We start from the raw sequence: 12,821 nt of genomic DNA, 5'->3' as shown, positions 1-12,821 counted from the left end.
AGTTTTGGGTGTGCAAATAATCCTGGGCTCCAGTGATGGCATTTAGATGTCTGTCGGATTTGGGGCACCATCAGTTAATCAGTCATCTAAGTCCACAATCCTGCAAAGGAATCTCTCTGCATGAGTAAGCATGGGTCCATCTATCCCTTTGCAGGCTCCAGGCCTGACACCAGTTGTGCCTACAATGATTTGCCCCCACAAAATTGCACCTGCCGCTGATTACAGGTAGAAAAATGGATTTTGTTTCTGACCCTGTGCCCTAAGTCTGTAGCTGGTAGATGGGTGTAATTAGGTGCAGGGGGATCATTTTTATTTAGCTGAGCATTTGTCACTTTCTGTGAGAGGCTTTTCAGGGACCTGACTGACTTTATTTACTTTCGTTTGTCTATCAATGTAGTGGAAGTTTTTAGAGGTTTGAGGACGAATCGTTGTTCACCAAAACGTTGTTTAATTTGTTAGGGCTGGAGTCCACACCCCCCACCCCCGCCTTTACTCTCCTGGAGTCACCTTACCCACACGTAGTCCCACTGAAATCAACATGAGAAGAGATGGCAGAATATGGCCCCAAATGTGTACAACAATTTGGTTGCAGTCACACAAATTTGACAAAAATCTTACTTCTCGTGCATCATGACGTCCAAATCTAAGACATTTAACATTGCTGCCTAGATAGTTGCTTATTACTCTGCCATTCCAGAAATGTAGCTACACTCCTTTCTGGGGGGTTAATTGCTTGCCATCTGAACTGCACCTATTGTGACGTGGCATTCCATATGCTTTATGGAAATATGCTTATGTATGAATCGGACATAGCTGAGATATACTTTATGCAAGATGGCTCATGTAAGGTGTCATTGGAAAGGTTATGATGTAGTGAATATGATTATCCTATTTGTATGCAAGTATCATTTCTGTATCTGGAATTAGGAACATGGACTGTAGATTTATATTACCAATGTGTTTATGCTGGGTGAAGCCTGTTACTGGTCCTTCATGTACAACAATGAAAAAGCCCGACAGTGCTGATGGCCCATCAGCAAGAGACAATGGGCTGTAAAAGAGCTTAGTCTTCCTGTGAACGTGTGGGTCAGCCTGTGAAGAATGGCTACAGGGGCCCTATAGAGACATGTGACCATGTCACCTGATCCTGGAACCCATCTTGAATTGTGTACTTTTCCACGAGAAACTGGGGGGGTGTGTGTCAAACTAGGAAACAAAGGACTATTGCCTTATGAAAAACCTATTTAAGGGTGGGGAGTGAGGTAATCCAGGTTGTCTGTTCTCCCCAGCTACCCCACCCAAGATGACTGCTAGAAACAACTAAACTGGGGGAAGGAACTGGGCCCAGGCTGGAAGGGTGTCTGGCCTGTGAAGAAGATTATTAGAACCACATTTAGGATGAGAACTTACATGTAACAAGTTTCTTTAGTGTATCTCACTTAGATTGCGTGCTTTGTATTATTTTCTTAGTAATCTGCTTTATTCTGTTTGCTACCTCTTTGACCACTTAAAATACAACTTTTCATAGTTAATAAACTTGTTTCTGGTTTATAATATAACCCAGTTTATGTAATTTCTAACTCGGGGGAGCAGGGGAAGAGGCTGTGCATACCTTCCTTCACATTGAGGAAGGAGGCTAACTTCATATAACTTTGGGTTTGTACCCCAAGGGGTGGTGGGTGATCTTCTGTGTGTTGTGGCAAATCCCTTAAGCTGAGTCTTCCCAGAGCTGTTCTTAGTGCCTGTATCGGCAGCTGGTTGTGGCCCTGCCTGTGAGCTTTTCCAGAGGAGGCTTGAGAGCCTGGCTTCAGCAAGACCAGGTAAAAGGGGGCCCAGGCTGGCAGAGAAGCCGGGCTCAGTTGTATCTTAAACACCTCAGGTGACATCCCAGGAGTCCCGAAGTGTCACACCTGTAAATATAATTCATCCCAAAAAAATGGTTTAAAAAGAACATTAAAGTTGTAAAATCAAGCACTCAAAAGTTAAATGCCAAAATTAAGGTTGTCTGTGCAATCTTAATTCAGGCTCCTTGTGTATCTGCATTATTATGCTGCAGTTAATTACATGATTAAATCCTGCGTTTTTCCACAAGACCATACCTCATTCAGTGCATAGCATGGACCTGCTCTGGGAACAAATCAGGGCTGTGTCGTGAAGAAGGCTGTTGCCCATAGGACCCGTGCCTCATTTGTTGCAGAAATTGAAAGGTGTGTAGTGGACGAGGCAGGGGACTGCAGGAAGAGAAAAGGATGGTTTCATAGTAAAGGCAGGTGAATGTTGCCCCAGAGAACTGGATTCTATCCCTGCCTCTGCCATAGAATGTCTATGTGTTCACAAAGTGTTCACAACTGGCCACTAATTGTGTGTTTCTCATTTTCTGGGTGCCTAACGTGTGAGACACGTGGGGCCAGATTTGCAGAAGTGCTGAGTGCTCATGACTGTGTAACCCACACACCTTCTGGGTGTGGTGTTCTGTCCCCTCAAGTGGCACCAAGACCACCTAAAAATTAACGAGTCTGCTACAGCCTTAGCTAAGGGCCATGTGGCTTTTAGCTCATGCAGTGGAGGCTCACTCAATAAGGTCCCAGGTTCAATCCTGTCTGCCAACAACTGGTGTCTGTCGGCGTTACAGGGGGGGGGGGGGCAGGGCTCATCCGGGATTTCAACTGGGAAGTCTCTGAAGCTCGGTGCATGCTTCCTCAGCTAGGGGAAGTGTGTAACCCACACACCTCATGGATGTGGTGCTTTGTCCCCTCAAGACCACTTAGAGATTAATGAGTCTGCTACAGCCTTAGCTAACAGCCATGTGGCTTTTAGCTCATGCAGTAGAAGCTCATACACTAAACACCAGGGGTCCCAGGTTTGATCCTGCCCACCGACGTCTGTTGGTGTTATACCTGCAACTGACATCTATTGGAGCCATGGTTTGAACATATAATGTGCTTTAAAATGGTAAATACTCTGGAAATTCAGGCCCCAGGTAACCCAAGTTGAGCTCCCAAAATGAGTGGACACCTGAAAATTTCAGCCTTAATTTCCGTGCCTCAAATGGCGATAACACAGGAGTTTGGATAACTGAGAGGCAGGGGCATGGCCCCTTTCACTCAATTCCAGGACAGCGGGACTGCAGAGGGCTCCCTGCTCTGTGGCAGGCCCAGTGACATCTCATCCCTGCAGGCACAAGGTGCAGGGAAGGCTGCAGTCCTGGCGGGGCAGAGCAGAGTCCTGGCCAGGCGTCTCTGCGCTGCTCCCCATGGACTGTAGCCTCCCTTCTGCACCCTGCACCTGGAGGGATCAGGTGTCAATGGCCCCGTGGCAGCGCAGGGAGCTCTCTGCAGGCCTAGGCCGTCGTGGCCCTGCTCACTCATTCTTGTGATAGTTCCCTCCATTCCTGAGCTGCCACAGGGCCGGTGACACCTGATCCCTGCAGGTGCAAGGTCTCTGCTCTGTTACCTCTGCATTATCTGACTCCCTTCCTTGTCCCCTAGCCTGAGATACATGCTTCCGAGGGGGCGTGTCTCAGGCTGGGGGACAAGGCAGGGATTGGGATCATGCAGCGGTTCAGACGACAGGGTTTTGGATAAAAGGGAGAACACGGCATGTGTATGAGAGCCGTTCCTGAAGGAGGTGTCCTGGGGAGTGTGTCTGGGCTGGAGGTGCGAGCACGGGCTCATGGACGCAATAGGAGACCAAGCAGAGAGAGGAGCCATCGTACCCACATCACCAATCTCAACCACTGCTGCAGAGACCTCATCTGTTACCTTAGTCACTCTATGTGGAGGTTTGATACGAGCAAATCCAGGCCCCTCATGTAGGGACCCATGTACTGGCGACCTCCTGGCGTTCTTCCCAGCCCCTCCATCCTTTTCAGCAGTCTCCGTCCTTGGCCAGATCCTCAGCTGGTGTAAATGTGGGTGTCTCCATTGATGTCTGCAGAGCTGTGCTGACTTACCCCAGCTGAGGATCAGAGCCCTGCTGTCAAACCAGGCAGAAGCCCCCCATTCTCTGGCCATCCTAAGCAGAGTGGGACCCGTGGATTCCTTGTCACCATTCTTCTCATTTCTCAGCTGAAATGAACGGTGAACTTCTCTGTTCAGACCCCACTTCTCAGCGGGGACAGGAGTTTCTGGGAGCTGCAAACGCAGACAGCAAACGTGATACATTTTTATTGTAACTGAAACCACAATGAGAACACAAAGCCCCAAATGGTGCCGGTGTGTGAGCCAGCATGGGGGCCTTGCACCCAAAGAGGAGCAAATCTTCGAGGGAATAAAGGAGCTTGCCCCAGAAAGACAATGGCAATAAAGAATCTCACAGGAGTGTGTCAGAAACGCCTCCTCCCTTCCGTGACTTATCAAGCAGCAACTTCCTCCTGAGTAACTATAAAAGAGACTTGTAAAGCTGTTTCGTGGTCACTTTGCAACCTTATGAAATTCCTGGTCCATGAAGATCCACTTCTGCTTCCTTAATGTTTTTTTTAAAAAACCCTGTTTTCATTACTTTTAATTTAAAACAGCGACTCCACCCCCCTCAGAGAAAAACCAGAGTGAGAGGGACTGAAGCCCCACCCCCTACTATTTGTATATTGAGCAGATGCAGGGAGCATTCTCCACTCTCTGCCTCACGCTTTACTTTATACATTGTTTGTTTGTCTTGGTTTAACTCCTACACACCTTTGAACCTGGGTATTTTATTGTCTCCCAGTACAGAGTGTGTGGGAGAGGAAGAGATGGACGTGTTTGTGGTGTCACTATTCACAGGAAACAGTTGTGCAAACTGCTGAAGCCAAAGGGGCATGTCCAAAAGGCAAGTTTCCAGGAAAAATAAAAAACAGAAGAAAAGAGGTGGGTGTGGGTGTGGGTGTAATTAGTACTGGGAAGGTTCGGGGGGTGGGGGAAGAGGGCTGCTATAGAAATTCAGGGAGCTCTGAAGGTCAGCTTTAACTGGAACAGTTTTTTTTAACAGCTTTTCCTTTACTGCAGTAATAAACTTTGAGCAAATTGTTTCCTCTTCCTCTTTCTAGATTCTCTGGGTGCCTGTGTTTGAGCATTGCAAAGACTGAGAGAACAAATCAGCTGAGGGTTACCAGCTGTTGTTTCCAATAGCCGTCTGGCTAACGGTAAATACATCATTCTCTCTCTCTGGGGATAGGCTACTTCTAATTTGAACACGTTACAGTTTATACAGTTGTGGGACCTGTCAGAATGGGCCCGAGTCAGTATGTCAGAAGTTACCATTGCTACCCTTCACCTTGCTGCTCTGATATCCAACACCCTCCTGAGGCCATGGAAAGGTAACAGTGGGTCTCAGTACACAGGTCCTGATATTCAGGACTGTGATGTACAGACCCCAGACTGCCTTTTGTTGTTTTCTGAAATATTTTAAATTGGCGGGGGGGGGTCCCAACTCTGTGCTCTGAAATCCATTTGGATGATAAATACTATTATTATAGCACCTTTCATCCTCGATCCTCAACAGCCTTTACAGATATTAACTGAGCTGCACCCCGCCCCTGTGTGCTAGAGCTGTGTGATTATCCCCACTTTACAAAGGGGGAAACTGAGGCACAGAGAGACAATGTCCAGTGAGTCCTTTGTGAGGCAAAGCACCGAGGAGTTATGAGCCCCAAGGTTAAGCTGATTTCTTTTGCATGGGAAATATTGTGATTATTCCATATTAATTATTTACAGCAATTTATTTGGATTTTAGTTTTCTTTCCTGATACTCAGGGATGGGAATCGAAGCAGCAGAATCAGTGACCTGCTCTTACAAGCCCTCGACGACCTTTCTCAGGAAGACTTGAAAATATTTAAAGACAAACTATCACACTCTGACTTTGAAGGGAAACGTAATATCCCCCGGGGTCTGCTGGAGAATGCCGACAGGATAGATATTAAGAACATTCTGATGAAATTCTATGGTGGAGACACTGCAGTACATGTAACCATAGACATTTTCACTCAGATCAATCTCACAGATTCTGCTGCTAAACTCAGAGAAGGAAGAGAAAAAGGTAGGAAACCTAAAGTTACTGTAAAACCCGAGAGTCTCCCCCAGGGCAGCAGGAGCAGAAGGAGAAAGAGGGTGACGGCAGGAATGACAAATTCTGAATCCCAGCAGGAAGCCTGGAGGACTCAGAGCAGCAATGCCCCGAGTGGGCCAGATTCTCTCACCTGCTCCACTCCCTTTTCACCACTCAGCTGGCTCAAGGAGAGCAGAGACAGCCTGTAACTCTCCATCTGAGGAAATCCCCAGTGTGGGGGTGTCCCCAGTGGGTGTAGAGCCAACAGAGCAGTGCAGAGTGCCATGGACAGAGAGAGGTGGGGAGGAGTGGTGACTGGAGTGCATCTCCAGCTGCAGCACCATTCTTTGGGGACCAGCAGCAGCTGGGCACAAGTTAGAACAGCCCCCAGGCTGCTCTAGCCTGTGCTAGGGCTGGGACAGAGAATCAAGGATCTGTAACTAAAAGCTGATCACAGCAGAGAGGCTGGCCCAGTATGTTATCCCCCAAATAGCCAACTGGCCCCATGAGACCTTTCTGGGGTTCCAGGCAGGAACTTTAATTAAAAATAGCCTTGGAGATAAAGAAACAAGTTCAGTGCAATACAAACAGCCAAGGAGCCAGCAAATCTGGAGATCTGCAGTTCCTAAGGCCCCAGGCTGCTTTTCAGTGTCTCAAAGTGTAATAGCCAGTGACTATGGGCAGCCACGCAGGTGAGGCAGTGTTAGAATCCATGTGCTCTGTGATGGAACTAAACTCAAATCCTGTTCCTGTTCCTCTCCCTTGTTCCCCATGGTGACAGAGCAGCTCAGCTGGGTTGGTTCTGCCCGGGGTCCCTGGGATGGAACGCTCCAGGGCTGGCAGCGGGGCTCTCCCTAGAGGCCTTTGGCATTCACTCCCCTGGACAATCCCCCAGGGGGAGAGTTTAGCAGCCTCCAGAGCGCAAGGCAGGGGGCGATTCATTTGTTTTAAGCTGTGAGCTCTTTCAAGCAGATAATCTTTCTTTTATACACATGTACAGGGACTAGTATGGGGCCCTGATCACTGACTGGGGCTCTATCTCCTACCAGCACACAAACAATGAATAATGTAGGTCTTTATTTTTGAGATGTGGGCAGAGGGTACTTTATTCCCTGAGTTATTAACAGATGCTTGGCAAAAGTAATGAAAACGCTGTACAGACTATTCTTGTGGTCTATACAGCTATATTTTTTGTAAAGCAGCATCTAATTGAGCTGGGCAAAGAGCATAATATAAACATGTAATATAGTAACTAGTTTGGGATTGGGGAAAGGCCCCCTTAATCCACCCCAGTGCCTCCATCTTCATTATAATTGTCCCAAATAAAAATTTCCCTCTGCCAACCCTCAGTGTCTGTCTTAGATCCCTAGAGTTGGAAAGGATCTCCTGAGCCATCTCGCCCATCCCCTGAACTAGGGCAGAGTTGTCCTCTAGATGGACCTTTTAATTGTTTAATCTAATCTGCTTTGGAAATGACTCTTTCTAAAGGGATTCCCTCTTGGTAGCATATAAGCCTGTTTCTTAGCCTGAGACAGAATTCTGGATTTGACTTTTGATACTCTTACATCCTTACTAATATGTGTGAAGGACAAAGAAACCATGAGCTGCATTTCCCACAACCAGCTGGATTTGTTAGGATAATGGGAAGAGATAAGGGACAGAGCTAAAGTGTTACAGGCTATGATGGGAGTGTAATATATGAGCATACACTGGAAGGCTGCCTGGCTTCTCTCTCAAGCGAAGGTCAAGCAACTGGTTAGGAGGGTCCAGGGGAGATGGGAGCGTGGGGGCAGGCATAAGAAACACTAAAAGCCAAAGGAAAGCCTGGCCTTGGCCAGAACAAAACCTCACTTCTTACCCCTCCCATGGGATACAGAAGGGGTGGGATGAAGCCCCCAGACTCATGACCCCCTAAAACAGAACATGACCATGAGGTGTAAGGGGTGGGACTAGGGGCATGTTCAGCAGTATATTTAGGCCTGCTAAGAAGGAGGAGGGGGAGGTGGGAATAGGGGAATGGGAGCTGGGGAAGGGGAACATGGGGTAAAGGCTCTGGGGCGTCAGAGCCAGGGAGGGGGGATGCGGTGTAAAGGCTCTGCGGCATCAGAGCCAGGAAGGGGGACATGGGGTAAAGGCTCTGCGGTGTCAGAGCTGGGAACAGAACACTGGGGAACAGACTCTATCGGTGTATAGAGATAAGCCCGACTGGTGTGAAGGGCTTCAGAATATGCTTGCTTGGAAACTAACCCCAATAAACATGGCATTGTCTGCGCTTAGGACTTCTGGTCTTTTGCTTCTTTCCGTCTGCGTGACAAGCATCAGGGGAGAGGGCGAAGGGGAAGCCCTCTATTGCCTCTCCCGAATTGACTCTTTGTTCTGTGTTTCCCTGAGGATGTAGCCTGCTCCTTATGGGAGGCGCTAAGCGCGGATGAATCATGAGTAGAATCAGGCAGAGAGGTCACACAGACAGAACTCCCGTTACAGTATTTCACAAACAGCACTTCGTTAAATGTCTGCCGGTAGCAGTGCTGTTGTCAGGGATTACCGTTTAGTGCAAGATGCAAATGCATCATTCCATCACTAGATGGCTCTATACAGAATATAAATGCACTTGTACTAAAATTATTTCAATGTTATTTATATGTATCTTCCCTTTCAGATTTGCATCCAAAAGAAAAACCATCAGAGTTGTCTGCAAAAGGTATGTGGTGCCTACGTGGGAAGTTACCCCAGAACCGTGGTTGGCTACCTATTCAATTGCATGCTTTCCTGGAGCTATCCCCAGGACACCCAAAGTTATACACTAACAAAATCTCAATGCCTTTCCAGATGATACCATTAGTACAGGGCTTCCCATCTATTCCCCAGACTAGGCACGATCATGACTACAGCTCCCAAAGGCAACACTGTAAAGATTTTATGGTGACTAAGGTAATAGCACTAGAGGTGAAGAACATTCCCTAGGGTTTAATCGGTAGCAGCTGGCATCAATCCTCAAAGTATCCTTGTGTTGCTGCTGCTCTTGTCGCTGCCTTGTTTTCTTTAACACAGAACAAGACAAACTCTCAGGAAGGGGAGAGTAAAGCGCTGCAAAGAGAGAAAATGCAGCCTCTGTCTCTGGTGCTGACTGGCAGCCTCCCTCTTGGAGAATCACAGGCCCAGCACATGGTCGGATCAGCCGTGCTGGGTACATCTACACTGCAAGAAATGACCCATGGTGGGTCTGGGTCAGCTGACTTGGGCTCATGGGGCTCGGGCTGCAGGGCTATAAAACTGCAGCAGAGATGTTTGGGCTCAGGCTGGAGCCTGGCCTCTAAGACTCTCCCCCTCTCGTGGGGTCTCTGGGTTTGGGCTGAAACCTGGGCTCTGACATCTAAACTGCAGTTTTATAGCCCTGAAACCCGAGCCCCACAAGCCTGAGTCAGCTGTAGACATCCCCTGGGACCTGCCAAACTTTTACCAGAGTCAGGCTGTTTGAGGCGTTTCCTTTAAGTCCCTCTGGGGTCTCAGGCTCACAGCAGCATTGTGAAAGGTGGAGGAAGGGATAGATAGAAACATGATAGAAGGAAAAGGACATCAGAAAACTCCCAGGTGCTGTCCAGCATTTAGCTAAAACCAGTGGAGATGGTGGCATCATTTGGTTCCCCCTCTCTGGCTTGGTCTGGTTGGGACATCTTTCAGAATCTGGATGCTGAAGGCCCAGCAGTGTCATGGTGGATCCCAGGAGATGGCAAGAACTGCAGCCATGATGGCAAAGCTCACCCTGCTTCCAATCCACATGTCCCATTTAGTGACCTCCAGACAAACCATGTCCAAAACAGGTGGCAACCTCATTCCAACCAAATTAGCTATAACTTTAGCCATTTCAATTACAAACATTTCCTCCGACTTCTAGAATCTCTCAGCTCATTGTCATGGCAACTCATGGGGTCAGGAGAAGCCTTGCAGACCTCTTAGCACAGCTCTTCTAGCTTAAACAATGTAGTTTGTACCCATCACTTTAGTTAACTCTTATTGACTTTTACAAACAATTGTATGTCATGGGCTGGGCTGGACTCTTGTTATCATGGACAACTTACAATACAGACTTGTGCATAAAGTCCCTCTGGGTCAGTGCTGATGCAATGCACCAGCCTGGTACTGGGGGACACTTTGCTGCTAGGGGCACATCTCATAAGTGAGGAAGGTAACTGGAGGTACCAAGTTGTGGTAATTAAGGATCCTATCACACACCCTTTTTCAAATGCGTGTGTCCTGGCCAAACTTATTTGGGTGGGAAGAGTGTAACTTCACAAAACAGTTTCAGTTGCATATGAGAGTCTCCTCCTCTTTGTGCCTTAACTTGTATGTACCATTGCTGTGCACTGTGAAACAATTGCCAGGTTTCACCCAAGAGGTGGCTGCATTTCAGTGAGGGATGAAGTGATGCCTAGAGTCTTTGCTCACAGGAATAATTTCAATAAGGCGACTTACAAGAGTAAGGGCTGCAGGAGCAGGCCCATAGTTAAGTGAGATCAGAATATTCTATGAGGAAAGATGCAATTCAACTTGAGGTACCATTATGATTAAAACAGATTTTTTTTTTGTAGCTGATTAACGATAAATCTGTTTTTCCCCTAAACTTCTAGTTCAGTGTTTCTAATGTCCCATGTTGCTGATTCAGATTACAGGAAGAAGTATAAAGAAGATATTCAAAAGAAATACAGAGTAATAAAAGACATGAACAGTCGTTTTGGAGAGAATGTGATACTGAACACAAGATACACAAAGCTCACTATTGTAGACAAATCTCGTCATGCAAAAGAGAGAGAACATGCAATAATGGCCATGGGGCGGAGACATGCAGAAATCATGACCAAACAAGCTCGTTCTGTGATCACCACGGACACCCTATTCAAACCCGAAGAAGATGGACAAACGCCACATGTTGTTGTGCTGCTGGGAGCTGCGGGGATTGGAAAAACAATGACAGCAAGAAAGATCATGTGTGACTGGGCAGCTGGAGAAATCTATAATGAAAAGTTTGATTATGTTTTCTAATAAATTGTAGGGAAATGAACTGTCTTACTAAGCAGGGAAGTGTAGCTGACCTGATTTGTAAAAATTGTCCTAATTCTAATACACCAGTTAGTGAGATTTTGGTGAACCAGAAAAACTCCTGTTCATCACTGATGGGTTTGATGAACTGAGATTTTCCCTTGATCAGTCAGAAGATAACCTGTGCTCTGATCCCTGGGAGATGAAACCAGTGGAAATCATATTGAGCAGTTTATTTAGGAAAATAGTTCTTCCCACATCCCACTTTCTGATCACTATGAGACCAACTACTTTGGAGAAACACGGGCAGTGTTTGGAGTGTTCACGTTATGCAGAGATCCTGGGGTTTTCTGAAGCTGAGAGGGAGGAATATTTCCACAAGTTCTTTGGAAATGAGAGGCAAGCAAGACAAGCTTTATGATTTGTGAAAGAAAATGAAATTCTCTTCACCATGTGCTTTGTCCCCATAGTATGTTGGATCATCTGCACTGTTGTCAAACAACAGCTTGAAAAAGGTGAGGATCTTGCACAAACTTTAAAAACAGTCATTGGAGAGTACATGCTCTACCTTTCCAGTTTAGTCAAGCCCCTCAGCAGCAATATGAAGCAACACCTAGAAGCTAACCTGAGGGGACTTTACTCCTTGGCTGCTGATGGAATCTGGAAGCGAAAGATACTGTTTGAGGAAGAAGAAATTAAGATGTTGGGCTTAGATCAGGCAGACTCTCTCCCCCTCTTTTTGAATGAGAAAATTTTTTTAAAAGACATTGACTGTGAATGTCTTTACAGCTTCATTCACTTGAGTTTCCAAGAGTTTTTTGCAGCTATGTTCTATGTGCTAGAGGAAGATGAGGGAACAACAAAAGATTCAGGGACTCCTAAGAAAGATGTAAAAACATTATTAGAAAACTATGGAAACTCTAGAAATTATTTAATGTTAACAGTGCGATTCCTGTTTGGGCTCTTAAATGAAGAAAGAATGAAAGACCTAGAGAAAATATTCAGCAGTAAAATTTCACCTAAAATTAAGCCAGATTTACTGAAGTGGGTTCCAACAAAAAAACAAACCAATTCATCTTTTCCTTCTGTGTATGATGAGCTGATGTCTGAACTTGAGGAATTTCATTGCTTGTATGAGATCCAAGAAGAAAATTTTGTGACAAGTGCATTGGAACATCTAACAGAACTACACATAAGTCGAAATGAACTTACCCAAATGGATCAAATGGTTCTTTCATTCTGTGTAAAGCATTGTCATAGACTGGATTCATTTCTTATATCTGAATGTTCATTTAGATTTGAAGACCATGCAGAAGAAGAGCTCCCAAGATCAACAAAGTGGCTATATCAGTAAGTATTACCTGAACTAAAAAAATCAGTTTTTTAACAGCTGAAATATGTTATTCTGCATAGACAAAAGACTTTTTCCCTGTGCATTGAGCTTGAGGTGTTCCACTGTTTGTACAAGACCCAAGAAGAACACTTGGTGAAAACTGTACTGCCTTGTTTCACTACAATAGAGTTATGTGGAAAGCTATTTATCCAAATGGATATTGTGGTTCTTTCATTCAGTTTTTTTTGTTTTTTTTTGTTTGTTTTTTGTTGTTGTTGTTGTTTTTAAAGAAAAAAGTAACCAGGACAGCCATTTTAGACTTGATTCTGACTAACAGGGAGGAATCAGTTCTGAATCTGAAGGTTAAAGGCAGTTTGAGTGAGAGGGATCATGGAATGATTGATTTCATGATTCTAAGGAAAGGAAGGA

The 12,821-nt window shown here is 45.9% G+C and overlaps 1 pseudogene across 1 annotated transcript; it reads left to right on the top strand.

The window, feature by feature from the left end:
- The first annotated feature begins 4,606 nt into the window (after positions 1 to 4,606).
- On the top strand, positions 4,607 to 12,554 carry LOC144267149 (NACHT, LRR and PYD domains-containing protein 3-like; annotated as a pseudogene). Its single transcript, XR_013346547.1, has 5 exons — positions 4,607 to 4,806; positions 5,024 to 5,119; positions 5,710 to 6,013; positions 8,682 to 8,723; positions 10,686 to 12,554. The product of XR_013346547.1 is annotated as an NACHT, LRR and PYD domains-containing protein 3-like (transcript).
- Positions 12,555 to 12,821: the final 267 nt, after the last annotated feature.

The sequence above is a fragment of the Eretmochelys imbricata genome, chromosome 6 (assembly GCF_965152235.1).
Source record: "Eretmochelys imbricata isolate rEreImb1 chromosome 6, rEreImb1.hap1, whole genome shotgun sequence".
Taxonomy (NCBI): domain Eukaryota; kingdom Metazoa; phylum Chordata; order Testudines; family Cheloniidae; genus Eretmochelys; species Eretmochelys imbricata.
The sequence above is the reverse complement of the archived record's forward strand: the minus strand, read 5'-3'. Positions and strand labels throughout refer to the sequence as shown.